Source organism: Lissotriton helveticus, chromosome 4_1 (assembly GCF_964261635.1).
Source record: "Lissotriton helveticus chromosome 4_1, aLisHel1.1, whole genome shotgun sequence".
Taxonomy (NCBI): domain Eukaryota; kingdom Metazoa; phylum Chordata; class Amphibia; order Caudata; family Salamandridae; genus Lissotriton; species Lissotriton helveticus.
This window is the reverse complement of record NC_136063.1, coordinates 2,081,156,038-2,081,175,704: the sequence shown is the minus strand read 5'-3', so window position 1 is coordinate 2,081,175,704 and position 19,667 is coordinate 2,081,156,038.

The following is a 19,667-nucleotide window of genomic DNA, read 5'->3' as shown; positions in this document are numbered from 1 at the left end:
ACCGACACAAGAAGCTGTGAAATACAATGGAACACTTCCTTGCCATAATTGCGGAAACTGCTCAGCGATTATTAAAGGGAACGTTATCAACCATCCAACCAAAGGCACTCCCATACAGTTGAAAGTAACTGGAACATGTAACACAGAGAACGTGATATATCTATTGCGATGCCCTTGTGGATTATCCTATGTGGGAAAAACTCAAAGGAAAATAAAAACCCGCATAATAGAACATAAAAGCAACATACGCTTGAAAAACACCAAATCCTCTGTGGCTACCCATTTCAACCAAGCAAACCACAATGTGAGCCAACTCAAATTTTGCATATTGGAGACTGTGAAAATCATTCCAGGAAGGGACATTGATAATCAGTTACTGAGGAGAGAAGCGTTTTGGATTAATTTTTTATGTACCACACAGCCAAAGGGGCTTAATGAAAGATTAGATCTGAATTGCTTTTTATAGACAATTATAATTTTTTTGGACACAATGATTTTTTGATATGTATAGGGATCCTCTAAAAGATAAATAGCGCACATTGTATTTGAACTGTGAAATTTTGACAATGTCGTTTCCTTTATATGTGTAAAAGTCTTCTAGTAATTGATATATACACCATTTGCCGTTGCTACACTATTATAACACCAGCCCGAAATATTAGGGAAGGTAAACACGACCGCTATTGCGGTCACGTGATCGGAACTAGGTCATAGAGGCGCACAGGGAAACAGGGCCAGAGCGACGCACGCCAGAGTAGCGAGGGGAGAGAGGCAACAAGACGCATCGGGTAAGAGGAGTGCTTCGAAATATAATACCTACAAGTGCGCTATGCATCTGTATTAAGACACGGTGAATTGAACCTTACACCGGATTATTTGTTTATTAATTTACAGAGTGCGAACGACCTTGGAAATGAAGGCTTGTGAGTAATTTAGGTATAAACAAGGGTAACCGGGTGGAGTTCCGATCACTAAAACAAGTTGTGGCACAGATATATAAGGGCTAAAAGCACTAGGTTACATGAGTGACGACATAAACGATCAGTTGAGCAGGGGCTATAAGGTACAGAGGAACGCACAGTGTTCAGTACTATAAAATATGTACAATGTGAAGATTGGATAATTTAAAACTGTTGGGTAAAATTAATTTAGGTACTTACTTCATGTATTATAATTTCAGATTAAATAAATCCCCTGAAGAAGAGCATTATGCTTGAAATGCATTGGGATGACAAGATGAACATGTAAATTCGTATGAATGAAATACAATCCTGAAATGAAAACTCGCTACAAAAGAATGTTTAAATAAACAGTATGATTTGATATTTACACAATTGGAGTAATCATGTTTAAAAAGTAAAAAGGAGTGCAAAGTAGGAGGGTGTCCTGTAGTCACAGAACACGCATGTCCTGACATTCAATGAATGACACATGGGCGTTCCCAAGCAACCACCTACAGTTTCACAAATTGCTACCTGAAAACATTCATAGAGAGGAATGTGTGCCAAAATCTTATGACTGCCCAAGGCAGGCATATCAAGGAGACACTCCATTTCCCTTCAATTTTTCATCTTTACATTAATGCTGCATTGCACAGCACACATAGAAAGTGGAAAAAGCCTTAAAGCATAGTTTTTATACTTGAATGCTCCCCTTCCAGAAACAAAACCTATGCTTCAGAGAATGCACAAACGCTTCCACTATGGCAGAAGAGTGTGTGCATTTGCCTGTGGCTGCCAAAAGTGCACCAGCCTGCTGTGAGAATAGTAATGCAATATATCTCAGTAGCACAGCATCTTTGGTGCAGATTTGCCTTGTGTCATAGAAAAGAAAATTTAGGCCTCAATTTCACAGTCTCGCACTGCCTGTGACCAACTCTCCCTCACATTCCCTCACACACATTCTTACACATAAAGACGCATGCACACACTATCTCACATAAACACACTCTCACCCGCAAGCAAACACACAACACACATTTAAAAATCAGTCGTGGCCTGTGCAGGTAAGAGCAGTGGAGCCGGGGACGGGGGATTTCGACAGATGATGACGAGGAAAAATTAAATAAATAATTAATTTTCCCTCGTCATCGTCCATTGAAACCCCCATCTCTCGGCCCCACCGCCCAACTGCTCTTACTTGGACAGGCTGCCGTTGTTAAAAATATGTTTTATTACACTAATAGTGTGTTAGAACTGGGATTTCTGGTTGGCTAAGGCTTGCGCCAAAGCCAGGCAGAAACCACCACTCTAGTCAGGGCTAGGGAGTTACACACCAAAGATAACCCCTGCTCATCCCCTTGGTAGCTTGGCACGAGCAGACAGGCTTATCCAGGAGGCAATGTGTAAAGCATTTGCGCACGCACACAGCAACAACATCCCAGGCACACTACAAAAGGAACTCCACACAAGGTTATATAAAAATAACTTTTGTATTCTAAAAACACATCAGATAGTAATCACACAATATACATTGTGCCAACTGGCACGGGCAATATTCACTTGGGATTATTTACACAGGACAGGGCCACGTGGGCCACTGTCAGAATCAACACTTAGCAGAAATTGGTACAAGTAAAAATAGATCATAAACCTACAACCAGTAGCCACTGGTAATCACTGTACTCCACCTTAACCTATGACATAACTTTACATTATGTACAGTCACATCAGGCGCAAATTACATCCTGCGCCAACCTCACCTGCATAAACACATTATGCAATCTCTCACTAGTCTAAACACACTAGACCCTACCTCCTAAGTATAACTCACATTAGGGGTGTAAATCACAGTGAAATACAATCTCACTAACACAAACCTCCATAGGTAAAACAACCTCCTAGGCCTAAACCATATCTAGAGGTATCAAACAGGGTGCGTAACACATACTAAACGCATTACATTTCCTAGCACCACATTTAGCACATAAATCACATTAGGGCATTGTGCCCTATCCACATACCAACCCCCCTTTCCATCTGGCCATCCAAGAAGAGGCTCAAATGCCCCGTGTCCAGAATGTCAGGGCGCGCTGCCAACGCAGTGCCAGTCAGGGGTGCACCATCTACGCAAACCTAAATGTTGCAGCTGCCCACTACTTGCTGGGCAGCTGAGGACAATCAACTGGGGCCTAAACGCTGCAGCTGGCACTAAGTGTTGCGCAGCTCTGAAAGGCCAAGGTAGGGCAAAGGAAAGCGCCTCACTCCTCAGTTCAAAAGCACAAGTTCCCTGAAAAAAAAAAAAGTCCTAATCGGTGCAGCTTCCCACTACTTGCTGGGCAGCTGTGAAAGTAAAAATGCGGCATGGGCCCTCACTGGCCCCCAGGACAAACTGCGCCACATGTGGGAGCCATCTAGGCTCTGAACAAATATTGGGCCAAACGTTGGAGCCCTCTTGGCTCTGAAAATAATTATTTAGCACGGTGGAACCCTCATGCTCTTTTAATCATCAGCAATACGGTCGAGCCCTCTGGGCTCTAGAAATCGCAACTGGTGAGAAGTCCCTTGCCCCCAAAAATGAAGAGTGCGCTAGCGCCTCTTAAAGGAAATACGCCCTGAGGCTGGGGCAATTGCGAGAGAACATCACGGGCCACTCTGGGCCAGCCATACAATAATGGTGGTAGGTAATAATGGGGTAAACCCTTACCTAATCGACCTGGGTCAGTACAATGTTATAAAAAGGGTGGTCGATTACAAAACAGTTAAACATTTCATTACTTATACATAAAGGTACACCCACAAAGTAAGTGTCATTTAAATTGCTTTTACTTCAACTATTCCCAATGATTTCCTGCAGTTACGCATATATTATATTTCATATTCATACAATACATGGTAGATTACGTATAATTCTTCAATTAGTGCTCGGTGATTGTCAGAGAAGAAAGGAAATTCGAAGGAGGGTAGGGTGTGTTTGGAAAAGAATAAGGGACAAAGAAAAGGAATTGTGTCCTATAAACAATTCTGTCTTATTCACAGAACATTTCCAGTCATGTTACAGATCACAGTTGTTCCCTAGAGATACACTATACACGGGAGCTGAGTTTAGCAAGTTTTCGGTAGGGCGTGTATGTGTTGATGATGTTGTCGACGTTTCGACCCCCAAGTTAAGGGCGGGTGAGTCCTCAGTTTGGGGTCTTCCTCAGGACAATTAAAAACAGTGACATTGAGCACATGCGCAGGCGTTCGAGTGGCGTCCCTTCTGAGTTAGGACTCGCGCCTGTGGAGTTGTTCTTGAGTTCACCAGTCTTTGAAGAGCAATTGGTCTCTTGCAGGCGTCGTAGATGACGACACTGGGACAGGTTTATCCGTGGGTGAGGCGTGCGTCCTACATCCACCGGGCGGTAGAATTCAAAGTGTAGATAAGTTACACCATCTGTGTTACTGCTGCCGAATCGTTCACAGTGACGATTCGGCAGCAGTAACACAATTCCTTTTCTTTGTCCCTTATTCTTTTCCAAACACACCCTACCCTCCTTCGAATTTCCTTTCTTCTCTGACAATCACCGAGCACTAATTGAAGAATTATACGTAATCTACCATGTATTGTATGAATATGAAATATAATATATGCGTAACTGCAGGAAATCATTGCGAATAGTTGAAGTAAAAGCAATTTAAATGACACTTACTTTGTGGGTGTACCTTTATGTATAAGTTATACAATAATGGTGCCATCGTTGGAGGGGCCCTCTAGCTGGCGGGGCCACTCAGGAGACCAACAACACCCAGATAGGCACAGAGGGCGGGCCGACAACAGGCCCGACATCACCCCCCAACCACCTCTACACACTAAAGCATGGGCCCTTCTGTGCCCAAGTAATCCAATGAGGCAGAGTGTCTGAAGAGAGGCACGGGCAGAGTGTCTTGAGTCAACTCCCCCGCCCCAGGGGATCGGTCTCCTCTCGGCGGCGGCCTCGTCTCTCCATACCCAGTGGGGGCAGGCACCGGCTATGTGCCTCGAGCCCCCGCCACCCTCCATCGACAGTCGCTGGCACCCGCGGGGCTCTCCTCCGGCCATGGGAGCCCCGCCTCACTTTGGCACCAGGCTTCACCCGGTACCAACACGGCGGCACCTCTTCACTCGGGCCACCCCTCCTTCGAGTCCCGGGACTTTTCACTATCGACCGCAACCGTGGGGCTTCGTCCAATCCCAGCGCGGCGGCGGGCGGAATATCTCTTCCAAACCAGAAGTTCCGCCCACCGTCAGCCACTACGGTGCCTGACTTCCTGTTTTCGCCGCGAGTCGCAGCGGTGAATCCCAGGGTAAAAAACGAGGGGTAGGCACCCTTGAAAATGAAAATGAACAGTGGGGTGGGCACCCGCTGTATTTTAAATACAAATGACATGGCCATAATGCAGGTTTGACACCTGCAATAAAATAGCACACATGACTAGGCGGCCATAAGCGGGGTGGGCACCCACGTTTAGCAATTTTGGGGGAATCCCTAGACCGGGGGATTTCCTTAGCGCAAAAGTGCAGCACAGTGCTGCCCAGCTCCAGTGCTCCTCTGGGAGCCAAATCTTAGCGCTCCAAGGTAGCAAAAGGCAGCATCTTGCCTGGGCAACAGTAGAAAGCAAGGCAAAGGGTCCCAAAAAGTCCTCCAGCATTCAGGGGCAGGGCAGGGCCCAGGGAGGCAAGCCTTCCCCTGTGCCCCAGCAGCAGCACACCCCTGGTAGATTAAAGTCAGGAACAAGAACATTTTCATGGGGTCACAGCCCCTCTTTTATACACAAAATCCCTTTGTTTCCAAAGGTGCAGGCAAGGGGCGAACCAGATGCAACTGGTTATGGAGCACTTTGCTTTGGTCAGCCCTCTGCCTATTCAAAGGGTTGGTCAGGGACATCAGACACACCTAAGGGGGTAGAGCCAGCATTGTGGAGGGAAGGCCCAACCCTATTCAGGTCCCAGATGCACTCCTCCCTCCCATCAACATGCAAATCTCTCCATTCACCACCGGGGCAGACCCATCCTGACTCCTGGAGCCAGGCACACCAGCCAGCTCCAGCCAATCACAAGCCAGACAGTCAATTCACATTTACTGCACAGACATGCCAACTACTAGAAGTGGCACTTATCCACTAGACACAATAAATCCGCGCACATCATCGCGCAGCATTTAATCTAACGAGTTTGCAAATACCAAACTCACCCCTGCACTCCCCACACATCAGGAACTACCATGGACACACATATTCCCCATGCATTCCTATGGGAGGACAGGCCAGTCTCACCACACATACACAGAGAGCGCACGCACTTTACACTGGACCACAGTGAAAAAGTGCACAGAGGCCTAAAATCACTACACCAGGTTACAGAAACAGGCTAGGCAAATGCAAAAAGTTTAGGGGTGAACCTGCCAAAAGGGCGGAGTCCAAAATAGTGAATAACAGAATATTATTTTAATTGGTATAAAGTAAAATGGGCTGAAAATATGGAATGCGGAACCTCTCTTGTGTTCTTGGCAGGGATTTTGCCAGGGGCCACATCTGCTACTCCTGGTTTCACCAAAAATGCTAACAATGCTGTTCATACTAAATATTTTGCATGGGATTTCCATCCTGGGCTCAAACAAATTCACCAACAAATCTGTCCCACACAAACAGATTCTATTCATCACATGACATAACTACAAATGTTTTTGAAATACCCTAGACCTGTCACACTCCCAAGAAGTACACATAGGGACACTGGACATTCACTTTCTATCAACTAATGCCACTAACACTGATCTACAAAAAGGCCTCACTGGATTTGTAGAACACAATACATGAAGTTCACATCAACCACTCCTGTGGCCATAATCAGGTGCATGACTACCCCGTGGCTGTGCTTGTTCCTGCTTTTACGCTCGTACGCACGTTGCACCTGTGTTTGGTGCGGGCTGCCGTCAAACTTCGGACATCTCAAATATTGACTCCTGCTGTTTACTGCTTGTGGTGTTCGGTGCAGGGGCACTTGGACATTTTTCGGCAGCTTGATTGGTCCTTTTCCTGCTGTCCCTTTTGGCAACGGTTTTTGGTTGAATGTGGACAGCTTGAGCAGCCAACTCCTTGTAAAGCCTACCACAAGAAGTGCAGTTCAAGGATTGCTGCTCCGATAGACCTTGCGTGATGCAGTCACTTACTTGGGGGTTGCCCCAATTGTTTTCAGGCAGATGGGCTGAGTTAGAGGACAATTCCTGGTGTTCTGCTTGGTGAAGGGGTTTGTCCCCCACTAAATGTGCAGTTCAGTCGCTGATAAAAGGCCTAAAGGAACAGCCTTAAAAGTGGGTAGATCACTTTTTTGCTGAGATATGATATCTTCTTGATAGAGTGGTGGCTGCAGCTGAGGGTGGTCATTGCATCCAGGAGCAGGACGTAAGTGGTGTGTTTTCAGTGGTGGATGTAAGAACTACGTGAAATTATTTTCCTGTTTATCGCAATACAGTCACAGTATTTATAGTAATCTCTAAGCCAATAGTGTGTGTTGAATAGGGATGCCTCCCAAAAGAAAAGAGCTGCCAAGCTCCTTGCTCCCTCCAAGCTCACAAAAGGAGCGGGGGCACGATGGTGCCTACAGTTGATACAAGAGATTTTTCTTGAACTCTTCCCTTACAAAAGAGATCCAATCAAGTTTCTGCAAATGGACGGAACCCCGGTAAATATTACTGGCCAGCCCCCAGCAAGGTCCTTAGCTGTCTGAATATAGAATTTTGTGCAGGAACATAATGCTACATGATTTAGTAAGCACTGGCCTGCAGCCCCGCACTCAGGTTGATATTTGGAGGTGTTGGACTTCCAGGGAAGAGAAGACCTTCAAATGGTTTAAGATACAGACGTTATTCACAGCTGGCCATCTTCCCTCCATTTGTTTCACCCCTCATAGCTAAACTTTGCAGGCGCTGAGGATGATTATTGGAGCAGTGGGGGGCAAAGTGAGGAGCAAGGGGAGTAGGGAAATCAATCAATCAATCAATCAATCAATCAATCAATCAATGAGAGTACTTGTAAAGTGCGCTACTTACCCGTGAGGGTCCCAAGGAGCTGAGGGGAGGGAGGGTGCTGCTACTGCTCCAAGAGCCAGGTCTTGAGGAACCTTCTGAAGGTGAGTAGGTCTTGGGTCTGCAGTATGTGGGTAGGGAGGGTGTTCCTGGTCTTGGCGGTGAGGTAGGAGAAGGATCTGCCACCGGAGGTTGTCTGTTGGATGCGGGGGACAGCGGCGAGGGCGAGGCTGGTGGAGCGGGGCTGGCGGGTGGAGGTGTGAAAGCTGAGTCTGCTGTTCAGGTAGGCTGTCCGGCATTGTGGAGTACTTTGTGTGCATGGGTGAGGAACTTGAAGGTAATCCTCTTGTCGACGGGGAGCCAGTGTTGGTCTCTCAGGTGGGGGGTGACGTTGACGATCAGTCGGGCGGAGGCGTTTTGGATGCGTTGTAGTCATCATAGGTGTTTGGCTGGGACTCCTGCGTAGAGTGCATTGCCATAGTCCAGTCTGCTGCTGACGAGGGCCTGTGTCATTGTTCTTCTTGTTTCGTTCGTGATCCACTAGTAGATCCTGCGGAGCATGCGGAGGGTGTTGTAGCAGGAGGAGGAGACGGCGATGACCTGCTTAAACATGGAGAGGGAGGAGTCGAGGATGAAACCTAGGTTGCGTGCGTGGTCGGTGGGTGTTGGTGCTGTTCCCAGTGTGGTCTGCCCCAAGGAGTCGTCCATGGCTACGGGGATGGGTCCGAGGATGAGGACCTCCGTCTTGTCCGAGTTCAGCTTCAGACGGCTGCTCCTCATCCAGTCGGCGATGGCCTTCATTCCCTCATGGAGGTTGGTTTTGGCAGTGTGTGGGTCCTTGGTGAGGGAGATGAGGAGCTGGGTGTCGTCGGCGTAGGAGATGATGTTGAGGTTGTGACGGAGGGCCACTTGTGCGAGGGGGGCCATGTAGATGTTGAACAGCGTCGGGCTGAGCCCTGGGGGATTCCGCAGATGATGTCGGTGTCTTCGGATCGGAAGGGTGGGAGGCAGACACTCTGGGTTCTGCCAGCGAGGAAGGACATGGTCCAGCCTTCTCTTGGATTCCGGCTTTTAGGAGGCGTGTCTTTAGAGTGCGATGGCAGACGGTGACGAAGGCGGTTGACTGGTCCAGGAGGATGAGGTTGACGTTTCGCCGTTGTCTAGTTGGCGTCTGATGTCATCTGTGGAGGCGATGAGAGCAGTCCCGGTGTTGTGGTTTCGTCTGAATCCGGACTGGGACGGGTACAAGATGTTGTTGTCTTCCAGGTGGCAGGCCAGTTGCATGTTGACGATTTTCTCGATGACCTTTGCCGGGAAGGGGAGCCTGGAGAAGGGCCGGAAGTTCTTGAGGTCCTTGGGGTCTGCTTTGGCCTTCTTGAGGACGGTGTTGATTTCGCTGTGCTTCCAGCTTTCTGGGAATGTTGCTGTTTCAAAGGATATGTTGATGACCTTCCGTAGTTGTGGTGCGATGCCTGCGTCTGCTTTGTTGAATACGTGGTGAGGGCACGGGTCAGACGGAGATCCCGAGTGGATGGAGTTCATGACCTTGCGTGTCTCGTCATCATTGATGTTGGACCAGGAGGTCAGGCGGTTGATGCTGGTGGTGTTCACAGGGGGGGTGGAGTTTGGCGTAGTCGGGGCGGTCGTGCTGTTGAAGCTGTCGTGGATGTCAGCAATCTTGCGGTGGAAGAAGATGACTAGTGAGTCGCACAGTTCCTGTGAGGGCGGGATGTTGTTGGCATTGGCGCTGGGGTTGGAGAGTTCCTTTATGATGCTGAAGAGCTCTTTGCTGTCGTGAGCGTTGTTATCCAAGCGGTCTTTGAAGGAGGATCTCTTGGCTAATCTGATGAGGTGGAGGTGTCTGCGTGTGGCATCCTTGTGGGCTGCGTGGTTGTCCGGTGTGAGCTCGTAGAGCCATGTCTTCTCCAGTTTCCAGCATGCGCGTTTGGAGGTCTGGAGCTTGTGGGTGAACCAGGTGGCTCTCTTGTTGGCCAGGCTGTTGGAGGGTTTCTTAAGCGGGACAAGGGTGTTGGTGCAGTCGTTGATCAACTTTCTGAGGTTGCGGGCTGAGACATCTGGGTTGGTTGGGTCGAGGGTGGGTTCTTGGCGAGGGAGGTGATCAGCTGGTCTTCGGTGACTTTGCTCCAGTAGCAGCGAGGCAGCTGTTGGGTGCGGTGGTGCGTGGTTGGTTTCTTGAAGGTGAAATGGATGCAGCGGTGGGCAGTCCAGTGGAGTTTGGTGGTGTGGTCGAAGGCGATGTGGGAGCCTGTGGAGAAGACGGGATCCAGCGTGTGGCCGGCGGCATGGGTGGGTGCGGTGACGAGTTGTCTGAGGCTGAGGTTGGCGAGGTTGTCGGTCAGGGTGTAGTCCATGGAGGCGAGTGTGTGGGTGCTGGGGAGGTCGGCGATGGAGTCGCTGAACTGAGCCTGAGGCCCGGGGGGGTCTGTAGATGAGTGTTCCTCTGAGGGTGGTGTTGGGGTCGGTGTGTGTCCGGAAGTGCAGGTGTTTGGCGGTGTTGAGGGTGTCGTCTGCATGGGTGGCGACCTTGAGGGTGGACTTGTGGACGATGGCTATTCCTCTAACTATTCCGTTGGCGTGATCCCTGCGGGTGATCTTGTAGCCGTCCGGGATGGCTATGGCAATGTCGGGCGCAAGGAGTTGTTTCATCAGGTCTTGGTCAGGAAGACCACATCTGGGGCGGAGATGTTGAGCAGATCCCAGAGCTCAAATGCATGTTTGTGTCCGGAGCGGGTGTTGAGGAGTATGCAGCGGAGGTGGTTGGGTCCAGTCCTTGGGGGTTTGGAGGTTCTGTCACAGGTGAAGCTGCAGGTGCGGCAGGAGAAGGGTCCATGGGTCCGTTTCGGGGCAGCCTGGAAGCAGGTGTGGTTTTGGCCGGCGTTGAGTGTGTGGAGGGTGCTGGCATCGTAGTGGATTCTGGTGTCGTGGCATTCGCGGGGTCCAGGGGTTCTGGTGCTGCGCGTGGCCCAGGCGCGGATGGGCACGGCACGCCAGCGGCGCACCCGCTGCGTGGCTGCTTCTCGACCTGCATATGAGGTGGCTTGGGAGGGAGTAGCATCTGGGAGGCGGGAGCGGGGAGGCGTATGGGTGTGCAGGGGGGCGGGGCCGCAGGGATGCAGCAGTGGGAAAGGGTCGGTTCGGGAGCGGCAGGGGGCGGGCCAACTGGTGCACAGGTCAGAGGGGAGGGAAAAAACCAGGAAACAAGGAGGCAGCAAGGAGGCAGGAACCAGGCAGTCAGGTGACGAGCAGCGGCGTGGGGGCGACGTGCCTGCAAGCAGGGTCAACGGTCGCCCAGGCCAGAAGCAGGTGTATGTATGCTCAGAGGAGGGTCACCCGAAAACATGGATAACTCTGTTATGTTATGTTAGGGGAACTTAAACAGCGCATGGCTGCCCCAGCAATTGGGCGTCCCCGCGCTAACGGAGCAAACAGTAAAAAGGAGTGTAGCTAGATGGATGTGAAGAGCCAGCTTGTAATCAGCTTCCTAAATATCCAGTGGTCGCTGGTACTGCACATAGTCAGGGGGATTGCATTCCAGAGTGTAGGTGCCTGAGCTTTGAAAGAACGACCATCAGCTCTACAGCGGCAGACTCGTGGAATGCACAGCAGGTGTAGATCGGCAGAGCGCAATGCCCGCCAAGGAACATAGGCTGTGCAAAGCTCCTGCTCCTTGACTCTGGTCAAACCTTACACGTGGCGATGTTGGTAATGCAGTCTTGTCTACAGCAAACTTAGGTTCTTCATTGTCTGGCCTCTCCTTGATGATAGATGTACTCCTATTAATGCAGAAGACGCTGCATGGGATATTGGAGTCATCACTTACAACAAATGAGTACTTCGGTTCTGCAGTCCACATCATAAAGGAAATCTATTGTGAGAAAAAAATATGTATCTCTTGTATGCCTTAAGTTGTAAGACCAATGCTCCCTCATAACTCTGAGCCCAGTAAAGATGTGCCTGTTTATGGGGGAACAAAGCGATACAAAAGGGGATGATGGACGGAGCGTTTGAACAAATCAAATCACTCACCCCCAGTCAACTGATCTGGCTTTATTCCATCACCATTCTTTAGTTCACTCAGCCACCCCAGTTCAGACATGGCTATATGCAAATCAGTCTGACCCTGTGCCTCATGGGAACAGTACAGCCCGAACTGCCAAGCCATGTCTTCCCTGGACCGGAAACAAGCATCCTGGGACCGGTTTCGGATTCATAATCCTCATCAGCCAGGCTATCTTGAATCCAGTGGCCAAGTGAACAAGGGACTCACGTCTGAGCATACCCTGCCACACTTAGGGCGAACAAAGCGATACAAAAGGAGATGATGGACGGAGCGTTTGAACAAATCAAACACTCACCCCCAGTCAGCTGATCTGGGTTTAATCCATCACCATTCTTTAGTACACTCAGCCACCCCAGTTCAGACATGGCTATATGCAAATCAGTCTGACCCTGTGCCTCATGGGAACAGTACAGCCCGAACTGCCAAGCCATGTCTTCCCTGGACCGGAAACAAGCATCCTGGGTCCGGTTTTGGATTCATAATCCTCATCAGCCAGGCTATCTTGAATCCAGTGGCCAAGTGAACAAGGGACTCGCGTCTGAGCATACCCTGCCACACTTAGGGCGAACAAAGCAATACAAAAGGGGATGATGGACGGAGCGTTTGAACAAATCAAACACTCACCCCCAGTCAACTGATCTGGGTTTAATCCATCACCATTCTTTAGTTCACTCAGCCACCCCAGTTCAGACATGGCTATATGCAAATCAGTATGACCCTGTGCCTCATGGGAACAGTACAGCCCGAACTGCCAAGCCATGTCTTCCCTGGACCGGAAGCAAGCATCCTGGGACCGGTTTCGGATTCATAATCCTCATCAGCCAGGCTATCTTGAATCCAGTGGCCAAGTGAACAAGGGACTCACGTCTGAGCATACCCTGCCACACTTAGGGCGAACAAAGTGATACAAAAGGGGATGATGGACGGAGCGTTTCAACAAATCAGAACACTCACCCCCAGTCAACTGATTTGGGTTTAATCCATCACCATTCTTTAGTTCACTCAGCCACCCCAGTTCAGACATGGCTATATGCAAATCAGTCTGACCCTGTGCCTCATGGGAACAGTACAGCCCGGAGTGCCAAGCCATGTCTTCCCTGGACCAGAAACAAGCATCCTGGGACCGGTTTCGGATTCATAATCCTCATCAGCCAGGCTATCTTGAATCCAGTGGCCAAGTGAACAAGGGACTCACGTCTGAGCATACCCTGCCACACTAAGGGCGAACAAAGCGATACAAAAGGGGATGATGGACGGAGCGTTTGAACAAATCAAACACTCACCCCCAGTCAACTGATCTGGGTTTAATCCATCACCATTCTTTACTTCACTCAGCCACCCCAATTCAGACATGGCTATATGCAAATCAGTCTGACCCTGTGCCTCATGGGAACAGTACAGCCCGAACTGCCAAGCCATGTCTTCCCTGGACCGGAAACAAGCATCCTGGGACTGGTTTCGGATTCATAATCCTCATCAGCCAGGCTATCTTGAATCCAGTGGCCAAGTGAACAAGGGACTCACGTCTGAGCATACCTGTCACACTTAGGGCGAACAAAGCGATACAAAAGGGGATGATGGACGGAGCGTTTGAACAAATCAAACACTCACCCCCAGTCAACTGATCTGGGTTTAATCCATCACCATTCTTTACTTCACTCAGCCACCCCAATTCAGACATGGCTATATGCAAATCAGTCTGACCCTGTGCCTCATGGGAACAGTACAGCCCGAACTGCCAAGCCATGTCTTCCCTGGACCGGAAACAAGCATCCTGGGACCGGTTTCGGATTCATAATCCTCATCAGCCAGGCTATCTTGAATCCAGTGGCCAAGTGAACAAGGGACTCACGTCTGAGCATACCCTGCCACACTTAGGGCGAACAAAGCGATACCAAAAGGGGATGATGGACGGAGCGTTTGAACAAATCAAACACTCACCCCCAGTCAACTGATCCGTCCATCATCCCCTTTTGTATCGCTTTGTTCGCCCCAAGTGTGGCAGGGAATGCTCAGACGTGAGTCCCTTGCTCACTTGGCCACTGGATTGAAGATAGCCTGGCTGATGAGGATTATGAATCCGAAACCGGTCCCAGGATGCTTGTTTCCGGTCCAGGGAAGACATGGCTTGGCAGTTCGGGCTGGACTGTTCCCATGAGGCACAGGGTCAGACTGATTTGCATAAAGCCATGTCTGAACTGGGGTGGCTGAGTGAGCTAAAGAATGGTGATGGATTAAACCCAGATCAGTTGACTGGGGGTGAGTGTTTGATTTGCTCAAACGCTCCGTCCATCATCCCCTTTTGTATCGCTTTGTTCGCCCTAAGTGTGGCAGGGTATGCTCAGATGTGAGTCCCTTGCTCACTTGGCCACTGGATTCAAGATAGCCTGGCTGATGAGGATTATGAATCCGAAACCGGTCCCAGGATGCTTGTTTCCGGTCCAGGGAAGACATGGCTTGGCAGTTCGGGCTGGACTGTTCCCATGAGGCACAGGGTCAGACTGATTTGCATAAAGCCATGTCCGAACTGGGGTGGCTGAGTGAGCTAAAGAATGGTGATGGATTAAACCCAGATCAGTTGACTGGGGGTGAGTGTTTGATGTGCTCAAACGCTCCGTCCATCATTCCCTTTTTTATTGTGTTTATGGGGGAAGGCAGTTCCTCTGTGTATGTGTCGAAAAGAGCATGTTGGTGAAAAGATGATATCATGGGCGGGTTAGGAACTACACCATTGCTGAGCGAAAGGTAGGAAAAACATACATAGGGGTAAAGGCCCCAGGAAAGCCCCTCAGGAGATGAGAAACTATGAAATACACAATTTCTGGCTACATTTCCCAAGGGAGAAGAGAAGGAAGGAAGATACAGAAGGGTAAAAGAAGGGGGAAGGGAACTAATGAGGGGAATAAGGTGCAGGTAGGGAAGGCACCAGCCCCAAAGAAGATAAGCCTTAAGCCAACATGTAGAGATCCAAAGATCATATCTAATGCTAAAGGGGTCAAGAAGTCAAGAAGTGTAGGGTAAATGGCTCGTGGACCTCATAGAAATGTATCTCCGAGCTGAGTAGAAAACCCTAAGTATATAAATTCTTAGAATGACACAAAGGCTACTTGAGTTAATTGTGGTCCTGAACAGGAACATTGTCAACCCCCTTAAAAGGATCCTAGGGCACAGTATGTATATCTGGATGTTGTACATGAAGGTAAAAATGAAAACAAATAGAAAGCCTTGACTAGATCTAACTTATTGAAGATCTTATCTTGCAAGGCATTTGGCGTGGCTACCACAAGAGCTATAGATCGAGTGTCCTTTAGGGAATCCTTAATGGTTACGAAACTCCGTTTTACCTCTTCGGTATTTGCTTATCCGGTAGGAGGCAAACTTAAGGAAACTGGGTTGCAGATAGTGCCTGAAGAGGAGGATGTGCCACTCCATTATAAGATGCCTCTACTAGCAAACCACGCCAACCTCACTAGGAACAAGTGAACTTGGTGATTGGGGTGTAAGGCTCCTTAACTCCTCCTCGTTTGGTGGGGTACATGTATGATATCTTAAAGGTAACTGTAGCCCTACAAACAAGAGAGAGGGTGATAAACCCAAACCCACTCCACAACACATTTGCACATCTGAGTATTGATTGTGCGAGTGTGTGTTTATGGGGGTGGGGTCAGGTGGACTAGGTGGGGATCCTCCCACTAGCATGCATATCCTTTCCTTGAATGTGCATGGATTGGTATGGTTGGTTAGAACGATAGGCCGTACAAACATTTGGAAAGAGAATAGGATTATGGGCCACATGCATCAAAAAGCATTTTGAGATTCCAAATAGCGATTTTTACTGAACCGCTATTTAGTAATCACAAAATACTATGTATTAAAGGAATCGCAAAAGAGTTAGCGATTCCTTAATATTACCTAATAGCAATTCAGTAAATAGATAATCGCTATTAGGTAATGATACTTCATTCATTCCTATGGGCCTGAAAGGCTATTTTGCATTCGCAAATGACCATATTCTTAGATTCGCACCATTTGTGAATGCAAAATTGTTTCATACATGTGGCCCTATACGATTTCAGAAGACCTAGGAAGTAAGAGAGCTATGAAATCTAAGTGGATTTAGGCGATTCGCAAAACAGGCATCGAAAATGGGGAAAGGGCGCTCAAAAGGTGGGTTGCTGGTATTGTCCTCAACAAAGTGTATAAGAAGAGCAAGTATCATCCAGACAAGTGATGATTTGCTTCTGACTTTCCTTTTAAAGTTATATGACGGGTATCTCTCAAGTAATAAATAAAGAATTTCAAATGTTTTTGTAGATAAAAGTGAGACCCGGCAGGAATTAAGGCAATTGTTTCTAAGGGATTTGGCATCCCTAGCGGAGATTCCTGAGGTCCCACCTATTTTTTTAATTTAAAATCTAATGTACGCTTATCGCCTGACCACGAAGTGGCCAATTGTAGTCATATGCTGGAAATGTATGCAATACCTTATGCAACATTCCCAAAGAGTGCCCAGTTGAAGCACAATCTCAAAATAACTACGTTCCTCTCTGAGTTAGGATGTGTGTGCCTAAATGGGCGCTTTAGAGAAGATATCCAGGCAGCCCAAATGTATGTGTACAGAAATCATCGCTTCCCTAATAATTACATGTGTAATACAGGCATAGCATTTTGAGACTTGTAAACGTTTTGCAGTGGTAAGAATTATGGGGGCTTAAAATGTCTTTTGATTCTGTCCCTAATTACAGGGAAATTGCGATCCCTATGGAATGTTCCTTTCCAAAGTGCTTGACAACTAGAATTGAAGATAGATACATCTCGTGAGAATCAAGTGACTAAATACCGTTTGACTGTTCGGGAGTCAGGAATTAATGTCCAGGGCAGGTGTTATTGGAAATTTTCTCTGAACACTTCTCCTTTAAACCTTTAAACTGGTATCCTCCCTAAAGCTAACAAAAGCAGCTGACCCCAATACCCTTCCAGCAAATATTATAAAATCTAACCCCAAGTGGTGGCCTAGCTTTTTCTCCAAAGTCTTTATTTTTATATCCTACTCAGGTATTTTCCCACCGATTGGGAAGGGTGCTCTAACAATACCCATACATTAAAAAGAGAGCTATTTCATATAATTTCTGATTGGTACTTTTGATATCTTTGTTTGATGTCGGAGCCAAATTATATTCCAAGGAAATCCTAGTGTCTTTAAAGGATTGGATAGAAGCCAACAATCTGGTGGTCATGGAAGTCGAAGGTTTCAAGCAAGGTCATTCTACAATTGATTACTGTTTTAGTTTGTGGGTGGTAGGCCAGATGCAAGTGAAAACCACAGGGAATCTTTTCTGTTGTTTCCTTGATTTTGCTTCCGCCTTTGACCTTATGGATCGTAGTACCTTGTGGGATAAGCTTTGACACTTGGGAATTCCTAGCAGTTTACTTTTAATTTTACAGAAGCTGCACCGACAGAATTGAGCTAAAATGGAATTAGATTTAAGTGGGGCACTATCTAAAAGAATCTAATTGGGAAATGGGCTGTGACAGTATTGTGTGCTAGCCCCCATGCTTTTTCCATTATTTCTATCTGACCTACCTCGGGTTCTCTCTCAAACTGAATCTTTTTTTGCCAAAAATGGGAGGCAGACATAGCCTGTGTCTCGTCTACGCATAAGCTTTGGCAATTTTTGATTTGATGCAGGTGGGCCTCCAAATCAAATTGGAAAAGTTCAATATGTATTGTGTGGCCAATAAATTAAAGATTAATCTGGAGAAAACAGAAATAATAGGTTTTGTGAAAACGGCTAATGTGTATATGTGTCTTTTGGGGGGTAAATGTAAATGTAAATGTAAATGTAAATTGATACTTGTATAGCGCACTACTCACCCGCAAGGGTCTCAAGGCGCTTGTACGAATACCGCTGTGGAACCCATCCTGGCTTTCCCTGTGAGGTGTCCACTCCTGGGCACCCCCAAGGTGGAGGCCAGGCATCCTTAGCGTTGTGGGGGCCGTTGTGGAGATTAAGCAAGCTATTGCCCAGAGTTGCAGAGTGGGACTACATGATTGGAATAGGCACCGAGGCGAGAATTACAGGTCCGTGGAATTTTTTAGCCCAAGACCCGCCGAGGCGGGGAATTGAACCCTGGTCCCGGGCTAGACCTCTGCATCAGGGTCTGCCGCGCTAACCATTGAGCCACACTTCTCCACCTGGGTAAGATTGTGGAGGTGGTATCATCTTATAAATACTCAGGAATTATATTTTGTAATAAACTAGATTGGGCCTTACAAAAAGGAACTGCGGAGGCTCGGGCACTATCCACTATATGAGGACTAGTACAATCTAAAACTAGGTTCAGAAGACCATCCTTGTCCCCAGTATTATCTGCTTATAATGCTATGGTGTCTTCACAGTGCTTATATGGGGTGGTAGTGCTGACCCTTAGTTCGGATATAAACTGGAAGAAGTGTGAGGGTAAATGTTTGAAAAAATTGTTGTGGTTAGCATAGGCAATAGACTGCAAGGGGACCTTGAGGTTTGGCAGTTCTTAGCCCATAAAGCTACTTTGCACTTCTGGGAAGGCACGGGTTACCAATAAATGAGTGAAAATTGCTGCAACACTGAAGGTTGGGAGTTTTAAGATTCTAGCACCCTCTCACATATCGAAGAGGGTGTTGAAGAGGCCTACAAGAGAGAATCTAGATTTGCGGACCTACACTATGTATCAAAGAATGGGTCACCAAGTTTTATTTTGGAGTCCTGGGGTAACCCAAGGGTTTATATTTTTAATTCTACATAACCAAACACCAGCTACAGTAGCTGCAACATTTTCTGCACTATTTGATATTGGGAATAATTTCACTTGTGAATTATTGTTACCAATTTAAGGTGCAACTTTTATTAGATTGTTTGCATTTGTTTTATAGAATTTGTGGCCAGATTCCCAAAATACTTTTTTTTAAAGTATAATATTTATTACCTGAATGAGGCGCTCTTATTACTTTCCAGTATGGTGTTTTTATTGAAAAGACATACAGTTTTACTGATAAAACAATATTGTACATAAATGATAATGGGAATGATTATGATGTCGGGTGGACTTTCGTCTGCCCGAAACCATTGTGGTTTGGAACCAACCGAGCTTAGGTCGGCGGTTCCGACCACATGGTTATAATGCGACCGCCTATAGGGTTGTTGCAAACATACATTTTCCAATGGAAGCTTGTGCGGCGCGTGGAAAAGGTCCCCCTATCCCCATAGTGGAGGTCCAGGGGCAAGGGCCACCTAAAGTCTGTTTCCAACAGCCTTTCCATGTCGGAAAGGCCAATATGGAAAAGCTCTCAGTGGCCGACATTGTAATCCTGATGGTGGAGCCGAGGCTGGCTCCGCCCCCATTGAAGGGATTACAATTCCGCTCCCCTGCCAACAGACTCTGTGAGCCCCTCGACAGAGGATCGGATTCCTCCCTCAGGTTTCACTCTGACCGCCAACATCCTTATACGTTGGTCGGACTGTAAACCTACTGTGTTCAGCGAAGAGCCTCCGACCACTGGCCGGGGGTTTTCTGCCCATCATTGTAATGAGGCCCAAACTGGGTTTCAATTAATATTCATTT